Source organism: Furipterus horrens, unplaced genomic scaffold (assembly GCF_987537825.1).
Source record: "Furipterus horrens unplaced genomic scaffold, mFurHor1.1.pri manual_scaffold_17, whole genome shotgun sequence".
Taxonomy (NCBI): domain Eukaryota; kingdom Metazoa; phylum Chordata; class Mammalia; order Chiroptera; family Furipteridae; genus Furipterus; species Furipterus horrens.
The window spans coordinates 21,152,718-21,167,434 of record NW_028327187.1 but is presented as its reverse complement, the minus strand read 5'-3'; positions in this window follow the sequence as shown (position 1 = coordinate 21,167,434).

The following is a 14,717-nucleotide window of genomic DNA, read 5'->3' as shown; positions in this document are numbered from 1 at the left end:
GTGTCCTTTCTCTTTTTTTCTTCATTTTTATTTTCACCAATAACTTTTGATTTGGATATTTTGAGTATATTGGCTATTTCCTGCTGTTGGTTTCTAGTGGGTAGAGGCCAGGGATGCTGCTAAACATCTTCCAATGCATAAGCCAGCCCCACAACAAAGAATTATATGGTCAAAATGTCAATAGTGCTAAGAAACTTTGCAAAACACTTTACACACATTTGAACAGTAGCAGCACTTTCTCCATACACTACACAAATCTTTTCTTTTTCATTTCAGTTGTGTTTTTACCTTTCTCAAAAAAATAAAGCACAATACATCAAAAATGTGCATTTTCTTCTGTCTTCAATACTAAAATGGCTACATAAAAATTCACCAATTTTGATGTTTTTTTTCTTTTATTTTTCCCAACACCATTTAGTCTCCTTATATGCCCCTCCACCCACCATCACCACACTGTTGTCCATGTCTATGAGTCTTTTTTCCTTTTTTCTCAATCCCTACACCCCCTACTCTCCACCTCTCCTTAGCTGTCATCCTGCTTTATATCTATGAATCTGTTGCTGCTTTGCTTGTTAGTTCATTGTGTTCATTAGATTCCACACATGAGTGAAATCATGTATTTGTCTTTCTGTAATTGGCTTCTTTCACCTAGCATAATGTTCTCTAGGTCCGTCCACACTGTCACAAGGGGTAAATTTTTCTTCTTTTTATGGCTGAGTAGTATTCCATTGTGTAGGATAATACTGGCCTTGTAAAATGAGTTGGGAATCTTCCCCTCTCTTGAATTTTTTGAAATAGTTTGAGAATAAGAGGTGTTAGTTCTTCATAGAATGTTTGGTAAAATTCACCTGTACGCCACCCAGTCCAGGGCTTTTGATTTTTTGGAAGTTGTTTGATTTCTGCTTTAATTTCAGTAGGTGTAATCTGTCGATTCAGATTCTGTCATTCTTTCTGATTTAATTTTGGAAGGTTGTATGTTTCTAGGAATTTATCCATTTTATCTAAGTTGTCTAACTTGTTGGCATATAGTTGTTCATAATATTTTCTTACAAATATTAATTGATCACAGAGACCTGGGTTTATTTCTGAGCTCTCTATTCTGTTCCATTGACCTACATGTCTGTTCTTATGCCAGTACCAGACTGTTTTGAATACAGTGGCCTTATAGTATAGTTTTATATCAGGTATTGTGATTACTCCTACTTTGTTCCTCTTTCTCCAGATTGCTGAGGCTATTCGGGATCTTTTTTGGTTCTGTATAAATTTCTTAAGTATTTGTTCTAGGTCTGTTAAATATGCCATTGGTATTTTAATAAGAATTGCATTGAATCTATAAATTGCTTTGGGAAGTATGGACATTTTAATGATGTTGATTCTTCCCATTCATGAACATGATCTATGCTTCCATTTATTGGTATCTTCCTTAATTTCTTTCTTCAATGTTATGTAGTTTTCCAAGTACAGGTATTTTACCTCCTTGGTTAAGTTTATTCCTAAGTATTTTTCTTGTTGCTATAGTAAATGGATTTTTTTTCTAGTTTTTATCTCCGATATTTTATTGTTAATATTTGACAAATGGTGAAAGAGCATAAAATGGAGTGAAAATAACCTCTTCAACAAATATTGTTGGGAGAACTGGACAGAGACATATAAAAAAAAGAACCTGGAGCACCAATTTATGCCACACACTAAAATAAAATCCAGATGGATAAAATACTTAAATGTAATCTGTGATACCATAAAAGTCATAGAAAAAAAACATAGGCAGTAAAATTTCAGCTATCCTACATAGCAACATTTTCATCAATATATCGCCTAGGGCAAAGGAAATAAATGAAAGAATAAACAAATGGGGCTACATCAAACTCAAAAGTTTCTGCTCAATGAAAGAAAACATCAGCAAGATGAAAAGGAAACCAACCATATGGGAAAACATATTTGCCAATGATATCACAGACAGGGGACTGATCTCCAAAATATATAAAGAGCTTACATGACTCAACATCAAGAAAACAAACAACCCAATTAAAAAATGGGCAAAGGACCTCAACAAACACTTCTCCGAAGAGGACATACAGAAGGTCAATAGGCACATGAAAAAATGCTCAACATCATTGGCCATCAGAGAGATGCAAGTAAAAACCACAATGAGATACCACCTTACACCTGTCAGAATGGCATTCATCAACAAATCAACAAACAACAAGTGCTGGCGAGGATGTGGAGAAACAGGAACCCTACTGCACTGTTGGTGGGAATGCAGACTGGTGCAGCCACTGTGGAAAACAGTATGGAATTACCTCAAAAAACTAAAAATGGAACTGCCATTTGAACCAGTGATTCCACTGCTAAGATTATACCCGAAAAATCCTGAAACCCTAATTCAAGAGAACTTGTGCACCCCTATGTTCATAGCAGCCCTGTTTACAATAGCTAAGTGCTGGAAATAGCCTAGGTGCCCGTTTGTGGATGAGTGGATGAAAAAACTGTGATACATCTACACAATGGAATACTATGTAGCAGAAAGAAAGAAGGAACTCCTGCCATTTGCGACAACATGGATGGAACTAGAGAGAATTATGCTTAGTGAAATAAGCCAGGGAAAGAAAGCAAAATACCATATGATATCACCCAATACAGGAAACTAAAGAGCAACACAAACAAATGAACTAAATAGGCAAAGACTAGAATAGTTGTCAGTAGGGGGGATGGGGGAGGGAGAGAAGGGGGATAAGTAAGGGAAGGGTCTAGTCAAGGAATGTATATGAATGACTCATGGACATGGACAACGGGGAGGGATATAATTGTGGGAGAAGGGATGGGCTGGGAGGGGGGAGCAATGGGGGAAAAATGGGACAACTGTAATTGAATAACCAAAAAATTAAAATTAAAAAAAATAAAATAAATAAAAAAATTAAAAAAAAGAGAAAAAAAAAAGAAAGAAAGAAAACATCAGCAAGATGAAAAGAAAACCAACTGTATGGAATATATATTTTCCAATGATACCTCAGACAAGGGTCTGATCTCCAAGATATATAAAGAACTTATATGAATCAACACCAGGAAGACAGACAATCCAATTAAAAAATGGGCTAAAGACCTGAACAGACACTTCTCCAGGGAGGACATACAAAGGGTCCATAGGCATATGAAAGAATGCTCAACATCACTAGTCATCAGAGAGATGCAAATTAAAGCCACAATAAGATACCACCTCACACCAGTCAGAATGGTCATCATTAACAAATCAACAAAAAAGTGCTGGCAAGGATGTGAAGAAAAGGGAACCCTAGTGCACTGTTTGTGGGAATGCCGACTGGTGCAGCCACTGTGGAAAACAGTATGGAATTTCCTCAACAAACTAAAAATGGAGCTGCCTTTTGATACAGTGATTCCATTGCTACCATTATACCCAAAGAATCTTGAAGCACCAATTGAAAAGAACCTATGCACCCCTATGTTTATAGCAGCGCTATTTACAATAACCAAGTGTTGGAAACAGCCTAAGTGCCCATCAACAGATGAGTGGATTAAAAAACTGTGGTACATTTACACAATGGAATACTATTCAGCAGAAAGAAAGAAGGAACTTCTACCTTTTGCGACAACATGGGTGGAACTGGAGATTATTATGCTTATTGAAATAAGTCAGGTGGTGGAAGACAAATACCAGATGATCTCACCTAATGTAGGAAACTAATGAACAAAACAAACAAATGAGAAAAATTAAACCAGAGGCATGTAAACAAGGAAAAGACTGACAGGGATGGCACAGGGGAAGGAGGAAGAGAAGGGAAAGGGTCTAGTCGAGGAACTAGTATAAATGACCCATGGAGATGGACAACATAGTAAGGATCAACTATTAGGTGGGGAGGGCATACGGGAGAGTATTGGAAGAAAAAATGGGACAACTATAATAAAAAACAATGAAAAATATTTTCTTACAATCTTTTGTATTTCTTTGATGTCAGTTGTTATTTCTCCTCTTTCATTCTGATTTTATTTATTTGGATTTTCTCTCTTTTTTTCTTGATGAGTCTGGTTAAAGGTTTGTCAATATTATTTATCTTTTCAAAGAACCAGCTCTTGGATTCATTTTTTAGATCTATTTCATTTATTTCTGCTCTGATCTTTATTAGCTTCTTTCTTCTACTCATTTTGAGCTTTGTTTGTTGTTCTTTTTCAAGTTCCTTTAAGTATAAAGTTAGATTGTTTATTTGAGCTTTTCCTTTTTTCTTTTTCTTTTTCTTTTTTTGAGTTCAGCCTGTAATGCTATGAATTTCTCTCAGGATTTTATACCCTGTGTCCCACAGATTTTGGATTGCTGTGTTCTCATTTTCATTTGTTTCAAGGTATCTTTTGATTTCTTCCTTGATCTCATTGTTATTTAATTTCCATATCTTTGTATATTTTTCAGTTTTCTTCTTGTGATTGATTTCTAGTGTCATAGCATTATGGTCAGAGAGGATGCTTGATATGATTTCAATCTTCTTCAATTTATTGAAACTTGTTTTGCGTCTAAACATGTGGTCTGTCTTAGAAAACATTCCATGTGCAATTGAAAAAAATGTATTTTCTGCTGCTTTGATGTGAAATTCTCTGAAGATATCAATTAAATTAATCTGATCTAGTGTGTCATTTAAGGCCATGTTTCCTTGTTGATATTCTCTCTGGAAGATCTATCCATTGTAGTCACTGGGGTGTTGAAATCCCCTACTATGACTGTATTACTCTCAATCTCTTCCTTTATGCTTATCAGGATTTGTTTTACTTATTTTGGTGGTTCTATATTGGGTACATATATGTTTACTAGGGTTATATCCACTTGTTGGATTGTTCCCTTTATCATTATGTCGTGTTCTTCTTTGTCTCTTACTATAGCCTTGGTTTTAAAGTGTATTTTGTTGAGTATAAGTATTACTACTCCAGCTTTTCTTTCCTTTTCATCTGCATGAAATATATTTTTCCATCCCTTTAATTTTATTCTCTGTGTATCTTTCATTCTGAGGTGGGTCTCTTGTTGACAGCATATATGGGTCTTTTTTTCTTATTCATTCAGCTACTCTATGTCTTTTGATTGGAAAATTTAAAGTGATTTTTGATGGATACATATTTTTTGTCACCTTATTTTAAATTATATTCCTCTACTTTTTCTTTTTCTTTTTCTTCTTCTTATTAAAGCAAGCCCTTTAATATTTGTTGCAATACTGGCATGGTGTAAAAAGCACATTTAACTTTTCTTTTCTGGGAAGCTCCTTATTTCTACTTTGATTTTAAATGATAGCCTTGCTGGATAAGTAGCTTTGGTTGTAGGTTCCTGCTTTCCATCACCTTGGATATTTCATGCCACTTGCTTCTGGTCCACACTATTCCTATTGAGAAATCAGATGACAGTCTTATGGAAGCTCTCTTGTAGGTAACTGCTTTCTTTTTGCAGCTTTTAGGATTCTCCCCTTGTATTTAAGCTTTGCAGTTTTAATTATGATGTGTCTCTGTGTGGGTGTCTTTTGGTCCATCTTGATTGGGACTCTCTGTGCTCCTTGGACTTATGTGTCTTTTTCCTTCACCAAGTTATGGAAGTTTGGGGGCATTATTTCTTCAAATAGTTTCTCGAATCCTTACTCATTCTTCTCCTTTTGGTACTGTCATGATGTAGATGTTGTTATGTTTCATGTTGTCCCAAAGATCCCTTAAACTCTCCTCATTTAAAATTTTTTTTTTTCTTTTTGCTGCCCTGCTTGGGTATTTTTTCCTACCATGCCTTTCAAATTGCTGATTTGATCCTCTGCTTCATCTAACCTACTGTTTTTTCCTTTCAGTGTATTATTTATTTCAGATTCTGCATTTTAAATTTCTGACTCATTCTTTTTATTGTTTCTATGTCTTTTTTTTATGCTGTTGATCATCATTATAATCATAACTTTAAAAAATATATATATATGATAAATTGCTGGCCTACATTTAATTTAGCTCTTCTGGAGAATTTCCTTTTCCTTTCATTTGGGACCTGTTTCTTTGTCTCCCCATTCTGGCTGCCTCTTTGGGTTTATTGCTATGTGTTATGTAGATCAGCAAAGACTCTGGTGCAGGCCTATTTCAGATGCTGCCTGTGACGGGTTTGGGGCAGCCTTTTGGAACTATCAGCTATTCACAACTTGTTGCTCCCTCTGCTGGGCTTGGGTGTGTGCAGAAAGAACCAGGCTGTGCACAGGCTGGCATTTTACTAGCACCAGGACTGGGTGGGTGGGTGGGGTCAGCTAAAGTGATCTGCTCTGCCTATAGGCTTTCTGTTTAACTTAATCACTGAAAGTGCCTACAGATATACTCTTCAGTAGCTAGGCTTAAGACCACAGAGTGAGGTGAGAGGGATTCCTGTGGCAGGGGCTATTGCTTCCCTGAGGCTGATGGCACAGGAAGGGGATTGCTCTGCCAGGTAGAGATGGCTTCTGCAATATGAGGAATGACTGAGCAGAGGGATCTTGGAAGCTGACCCTTCAGCTCTTCCCTCAGAACCACCAACCGGACTCTCATTATGCATCTTTAGTTCCCTCTGCCCTCCCTCTGTTAGAGTCCAGGGTAAGTAGCTACAAACAATTTTTTTGTGTTGGCCCTTTAAGAGGCTCTCTGAATCTCTAGCTGTCTCTCCCTTGTGGACAGAAACTGCTGCTTTTTACAGCCAGATGCTATTTGGGTTCATTTCCCATTTCTGGTGCTCCAATCTGGAAGTCCAACTTGGGGTTTAGACCCCACAATTCTCAGAGGAAACATCCCTGGATGCTGAAATGTCCCTCTGCAATTTCAGCTGCTGCCTGTTGGAGCCCAGCCAGCCCTCTCATACCTCCTTCGCAGTCCCTACTGTTCTCATTGTGGTCAAGTGGTTTCTTCCATAAGTCCTTGGTTTTAAGGCTTCTCTTTAGCTGGTCTTCAGTTTGTTATTCAGGATGATTTCTTTACAATTTAGAAATTCCTGAGAAGAGATTAGTTTAGCTTCCATCTACTCTGCCACCATCTTAGATCTCCTCTCAGGAGTTTGTAAATTAAAAAAAATGTTGAACAGTATTTTATTGTATGGGTATACCACATTTTGTTTATCCATTCAACAGTTGATGAAAATTTGGGTTGTTTACATTTTTTGGCTATTATGAATAATACTGTTATAAATATGCACCTTTAGAATATTTTAAAGCAAAACTCTGATATCATTTCATCTGTAAATACTTCAGTATGTATCTCTAAATTAGGCAGAGGAGCCTTAAAAACCAACTACAAACACAAGAGCATTACTACATGTAAAGTAATTAATAATAATTCTGTAATACCATAACTTATCCAATGAATATTAAAATTTCTGATTATTTCTTAGATGCCATATAATTTTTAAAGTTATACAGTTTGTCAAAATCATTATTTAAATAAGGTCTACACATTGATAATATTTGACATGTAATTAAGCCTTTTTAAATCTATAGGTTCCCCCATTTCCTCTCTCTTTCTCTCTCTCCAATTTATTTCTTAAAAATGAGATCATTTGTTTTGTAGAGTTTTCCAGAGTCTGGATCTTACTGATTTCATTCTTGTGATGTGTTTTAATGTGATCCTTTGTCCTTTGTAAATTGCTAACTGTAAATTGGTAGTTGGATCAATGTTTATAAGATTTATGTTTGCTTTTTGGCAAGATTGTTTCAGAGATGGTGCTATGTGCTTCCGTCAGGAGATGTGTGATGTCTTGTTGTCTCTTTCTTTGTGATGTTAGCAGCTACTGGGGATCATTAACTAGATTCATTTGTTCACAAGGTGGACCCTTTATGAATGGAGCCTGAATGAGATTGTCCTTTTCAACCCAAAGCAGATAGCTAGCTTGAAACTCATATTCAAACTGAGACAGCAGCTGAGAATGTTGGGATGGATCTGTAAATACTGGAACTTCTGCAGGTATATGTACTTTGGATGGAGATACTTGGGGGGCATACATGGTCTAGCAAGAAGTCCCAACTCTTTAGGCCTCCCACTATGTCTTAGTCAGTATGGGATGCTATAACAAAATAGAAATTAAACAGCAGAAGTTTATTTCCCAGTTCTGGAGGCTGGGATGTCCAAGATCAAGAAACCAGCAAATTTAGTTGCTGGTGAGGATCCACTTCTTGATTAATAGATAGCTGTTTTCTCACTGTATCTTCACATGGCAGAAGGGCTGAGAACACTCCCCAAGGTCTCTTTTATAAAGGCACTAATCTTACTCACGATGGCTCCATGCTCATAACCTAATCACCTCTCAAAAAGTTCCACTTCCTAATGCTATTACATTGAGGGTTAGGACTTCAACATATGAGTTTTGGGGGAACACAAACATTCAATCCATAACACTCAATCTCTCCAGTTATTGAGTTCCAAAATATTCATTCTGCTTTGTTTCTTTCCCAGTCTCCAACTCCCTTCCACAGTCAGCCTTTTTCATCACATTTCCTCATTAATCTTCAATTCCTTTCCTCAACTGCTCACCTTTCCATTTCTTACCAGTAATAGACAGTCTGGGTACTGCATTATGAGGGGGAGGGAGAGATATTTAACCCAGAACATTCTAGCAAGTGACAGAGAAGATGGGAATTTGCTGGATGGCAGTGTTTTCTATTAGTATTAATTTGTATTTGGCTTTCTATAGAATAAATGTGTACCTGTTCTCAAAATACAGATACAAAATAGAGATGAAACACGGATCCAAATGAGAACAGAGGATGCAGTGAACATGCATTTGTGCAAAAGAAATGATTCACATTTACACATTTTCTGTTGTCTTTTTATAAACTGTACCTGTCAGCAGGCCTCACTGTTTCAAATAAACAAACCTAAAAACCAGAAGAAAAAGCCAAAGGACCACCTTGTTTAATTGGTAGAAAGCAATAGATGTTGCAAACGGAGATGGCAGCCATAATTCAATTTCAAAACTCCCTGAGAGTTGCTACATGCCCAGTGGTGACAAGGCCTCTATGGTTCTTACCAGCTCACTGGGGATGAGAGAGAGAGAGAGAGAGAGAGAGAGAGAGAGAGAGAGAGAGAGAGAGAGAGAGAGAGAACAGGAGATGGAAACATGCAGATTGCTGCAGGATGTTTCCTATATTAAGTGCTGGAGGGAGGTTCAGACAGAAGTTAATGTGGGCTGAAGGAAGGAGGTCTGAACCAGAGGTTCATATCTGTATGCTTGTTAATACCTCTGGATCACTGGATGCTTTTCCATTCCTCTGTGCACAGAAAGCAGATCTTGCAAATGCTGACAAGAATTCATGCCCAAGAGTCTAGAAGAAAAGGCTCTGGGTGTCTGTGGCTCTTGTGTGCAATCACTTTCTAACTCAAGTGAGGAAGGCTTTAACTAGTCTGAGATACAGCATTCAAAGGACACCAGAGGAAGGTTGGGAGGTTATTTCCAAAGTGAAAAGGAATTAAAACCCAAGTTATTTTTATAAAATCATATGCATAGTTTTAGCTCCAAAATTTCCTGCTGGCTTGAAGAACTGTGTAAGACATTTGGACTGCCATATCAGGGAGGCTGTACTGACCACGGAAAGAAAATAGTTTCTGTGTGAACTCAAACAGGTTCTATAACCCCCATGAGCCTCAGTTTCCCCATCTGTAAAGTGGGGCTAAGATGATAGATGTGAAAGTACTCAGAGCAACCATGGCAGTAGTAGGTGCTATTTTGATGGTTATGATGCAGTTCTGTGACAGTTCATGGACAAAGAACCCCTTGGTGTGTGGCACTTTTGTATCTTTGATGTGGGGTGTACCTCAGGACATAGCCACCTCTGGGAGATTGTGAGGTGTCCTTGGATAGGGACTGATGGCAACTGCTCATCCTCCGCAGTTAAAAAATGATATTTGGTTGAGCTTCCCGTAGGTGTTATTAATGTTTCCCCTCCCTTCATTGGCGTTCTGCTAAGTTGTCATCAGCTATTACTTGATCGGTGTTCCTGAGAAGTATAGGTGCCTCCTTGTGGGTTACAGTTTGAGCAAGCTAGTTGAGACTCCCTCCCCTCTTCACCCTCCCAGAGGCCCCCAGCACCCCGCCACTAATTTGCTCTCAGCGAAAGCAAGTTGTGCGTACAGCGCCCTCTGGTGCCTCAGAGCTGTCACTGTGCTGGTGCCCATGTCCCCAGCCTGCCTCGACCCACCCAAGGTGATTGTGAAGGTTTCTGACACAGCCATGTGCTTCCACCTCCATTTCCAGGTGCCCTAGCTGGACTTAGAGGACGCAGGCCCCGGGGGTACTTCGTGTCATATTTCTTTAGCAAAACTTCCCCAAACGGGACACTCTCTGGGCGTTTCGCTTTGCCACGCCTGCTCCCCAGAATTCCGTCTCCAATCGCAGCGTCTGCAACACAATCCAGCCAACTGAAACGCGGGTGCGGGTCCCCGTTTAGACATTGCCACTGCCAAGCCCCACTTTGCAGCGCCCTAGTGTCTTCCATCTGTTTTCCTAACACCATTTTCTTTTAAAAAAATAATTTAAAAAAATTTCAACTGTACTTGATGTACAATATTATATTAGTTTCAGGTGTACATTTATTTAACTTAAGAAGTGAGCAATCTGATTAGACTTAGTACCCATCTGACACCATACATAGTTATTACAATATTATTTAATATATTTCCTATGCTATACTTTATATCCCCATCCTGACATCATTTTCATTTGGGTAAGCACTCTGAGGAGAAGGGGGGACTCATTCCTCTGACAGCTTATTCATAACTAAATGTAATCAGCAGCCCCGGGCACAGCCCCATCTACTGCCCCATCTCTTCCGAAGCCAGGAAGCTGCCCGCATGTCCGTTGGGCACGGGCACTGCCATTTAAAACACCACGTGTTGGATGAGAGGTAGAAATCGATTTCCACCCCCACACAGCTTCTATTGCTCAGTAAACTATTAAAGTAAACTGGATTTAACAAAGGGAAAATAAATTTGTGAGGGCCTGCTGTACTGAAATGTGGGTTGCTATCAGCACTGACCCTTAACAAAGACTGCATTATCATTAATACATGGATAATATTTATCGTGCATCATTAATACTTTTGAAAGACAACATTCCAGGCATTGTCTACGTCTTTCTTCTGGAAATGTGGATGGGATTCAAAATGTGTGTCTAGATTGTCTGTGAATTTTGAGTGGCAATCTAATTATCATTCATTTCTGCTTTTGGCCAGGGGCTTGTAACATAGACCTTCATTTCCCCCTTGCGTGGTGTTCCTAATGCCCACGAGATTTCTCTCTGCTCTCTCTTAATGAGTTGTATCATTGAATAGCAGAGACTGTGAGGATGTTATTCATCCCTTCAAATGTTAAAATGTTTTTAACACCGAAAGTAAGAAGATAATTATTATTGTCTTAATTATGTCATTATTTTCTCTTACTTGAGTTTCTCCCTCTCCCTTTCCTTTTTATATAAACTAGACAGGACAGGTTTATCACAGGTAGAACGTTCCAATTAAGTACCCATTACCAAATGTGTTTTCTGTGAAAGGCAGATCTGTAATAGGTTGGAGAGGGAAAATGATAAGAGAAATACAATTGCTTGTCACCTTTAAGAAAACCCAAAGCTTATAGAAGCAGTCACATTGGGTGGGGTTTCTTAAATGTGTGTTTTCCTCTTTTTCTTTTCTCCTGACATTTCTCCATTATTTTAAATTTTGTTGTTGCATATTTGCAAAATGCAAAGTTCAAACTTAATTTCCCTGCCCAGTGTTCAAATGCTTGTTCCCCTCTGTAACTGTGCAAAGGAAAAAACTGGGAGGGGACATCAGCCTAAGTATAGAAGAAGATTCTCTCTGCTAAAGACTCAGCAGAGGCCCATACACTTTTGGTTTAGAGGGACATGGGCAGGACACCTGAGAGAAATAGGCAGAGAACCCAAGGGGTGAAACTCTGCTTCCTTGGTTTGTTTTATGTACTGAGTTTTCTGGGAAAATTTGGTTGGTTGGTGGATATCAGGCTTCCAGAAAAAGCCATTAGATATTTTCATGGTGTTACCAGCACTTTTCAAGGTGGGAGGGATGAAGAGAGTGGCTTGGCCCCCTGTGTCCCAGGCCTTGATCTCCAGGACCAGTTGTGGGGAGCTAGGCCAGCCTGAGGCTCCTAGGGGTGCTGGGGGCATGTAGGAGTTAAAGCTTAGAATATCAGTTTTGCCAAGTTCTAGTACTGCAAGTATTCCCCTCTGATTCTTTAAACGTTTTTTTAATTGATTGATTTTAGAGAGAGAGAGAGAGAGAGACAGGAAGGGAAAGAGAAATATTGATTTGTTGTCCCACTTATTTATGCATTCATTGGTTGATTCTTGCATGTGCCCTGACCAGGGACCAAACCCACAACCTTGGTATATCAGGATGATGTTCTAACCAACTGAGCTACCTGGCCAGGACACCCTCTTATTCTGAGTCACAGCTTCTAATTATAGGGCTGAGTGGAGATCAGAGGGGTCCATCAAGTGGTCAGCTCATAGGAAGAGTTCAAGTTATTGTTCTTTCTGCTTTGTTGAGATTGTGAATCCTGAGAAGTTGTGCATGCATGTGCATGTGTGCATGTGTAAGAAGAGAGGGCAGAGGGAGAAAGAAGATTTCCATTAGAATTCTTATCACATAGGGATAGTGAAGCACAGTGACTCCTAGGAAAGAGAGAGAGAGGAGCATGCATGTTCAAGGGGAACTAATGGCAGGGTGAGCATTGTCCTAGAATGCTCTGAGTTTATAAACCTGTGGATAAAGCTGGGTCAAAGAGCTGACTTATCCCAAAACTGACAGGACGCTGAACCATCATCAAATCTACCAATAAGGTATAAGGAGAACAATCTCCAAAACAATAAGAAGCGCTGTAACCAGGGCAAGAAGATTGGAAGTTTGACCCAGAAAAGAACTCTGTGAGGGCTGTGATCAGTGTTTGGCAAGGGAGGAAATGAAATCTTGTTCTGCGAAAATACAGTATTTCTGAAGAGCCCTGCTTAGGAGGTGTCTTTTTGCTTCACATTCTCACATAAATACTGATTTCTTTTCTATTTTCACTGGAATTTGAAAGTTATATCTCCTGTGTAGAATGGACTGAAAAAAAAAAAAAAAAGATTTCCAGAATCAAATTTCCTCCTTTCCTGAATAGTATTAGCATCCTGGAATGGATTTTATTCTGAGGGAAGCTTTTTATTCATACGGTCATTTATAGACATGAACCAAATGCCTCACCATCAAGACTTTAACTTTCGCAAGACAACAAGCAGTTTTGGTTGCTATGGTACTTATCAATATCATTGTCACCATATTACCTCTTAAAGACTCTTCATTTTAATAAAACCTACTGAAGATTTAAATCCTACTGCTGCTACTTTTCCCCCCTCAAATGTGTGATGGTTATAGTATTAACAAAGCTTTCTTGGGCCACGCCGACTCCTCTTTTCAAGGATTAACAATACCAGGGTGACTGTGACATTGCAGTTCTTTAAAAGTCTTTATCAGGATTTCTGTACAGATGATGACTTTGAATGTTACATTCTTTTCTGCCTGGTTAGAAAAGTAAGTTTTTTCAAATATACTTAAGGGGAAATTAAACTGCAGCTATGTGGGAGTGGGAGAGGTATGTGACATGTTATATAAGCTTCCAAAATGTCTTCTTCCATCATGTATACAATTTCAAACATCCCTTTTTGTGGCTAAAAGCCAATTTCTTCTGGAGGAGTTGTTAGCTCTCACTAGAGGTGTGATGTATGTTTCGTATTAATTGATAGAGTCTTTGTTTTGTGGTTGCCTGAAAAGGGTGAGATCAACTCTTCACCTCGAATTGCTTTTCAAGTTGAGGCTGATGATGTCTCACATGCACCAAAATGCTATCATGAAGTTATTATATCATGAGGCTTTCTAGGGAAAGCAGGGAAAACTCCCAAGCAGGCCCATTTAATTTGAACAGAGGAAAGGACTAGTGATTTTGTTTTACTGTGGTTAGGGAATGGGGTAGGAAGTAGGGTACAGGTTCCCATGCATGGGCTGAGATTTTGATGTTTTAAACTTTCCTACTGTCACCAAGAGAGGGATCACTAGGGTTTTTTTTTTTTTTTTTTATGGGCTTGCTTAAATGTGGGGCAAAGGGAAAGAGAGAGTGGGGCTTGTAAGCTGTCAGAGACCAAACATGAAAAATGGAGTCAGACTCTTTATTACAACTCACCTCTGATGTTTCACTGATGACTAAGTTTTGCCATGTGATATTTCATTGAATTTGAACTTTTAAAAGTAATCCATTATGTTGCTTTATGAAGCTTGAAGCCAGAGACTAATAAAACACTTGACTGGCCAAGTGAACATTCTATTGAATACCGTTTTAGTGCCCATCATTGTGTATTCTAAGAAGTGAAATGAATGCCTTGTTCACTATCAATGGTGTCTGTAACTCTGAATAGGATAAGGCGTACCTTGCTGAGATCTTGTATTGGGGCATTAAATACATGCTAAGACGTGTGACTTTGATTGATATTTTGGGTATCTGTGAGGCAATAAATTCCATGAGTTTTTTACTTCTAAAGGGCAACCATGGATAAGAAATTATTGTTGACATCAGCTAGATCAGATGGCCAGACCATTGGCAGTGGCCAAAAAGTCTGTAAAAGTATGCATATGGGGCCAATTGTTGACTTCAGGATATCCTCTAGTGCTAAGATGATTGCCTGAAGTTTGACCAGTTTTGCTGACACTTTG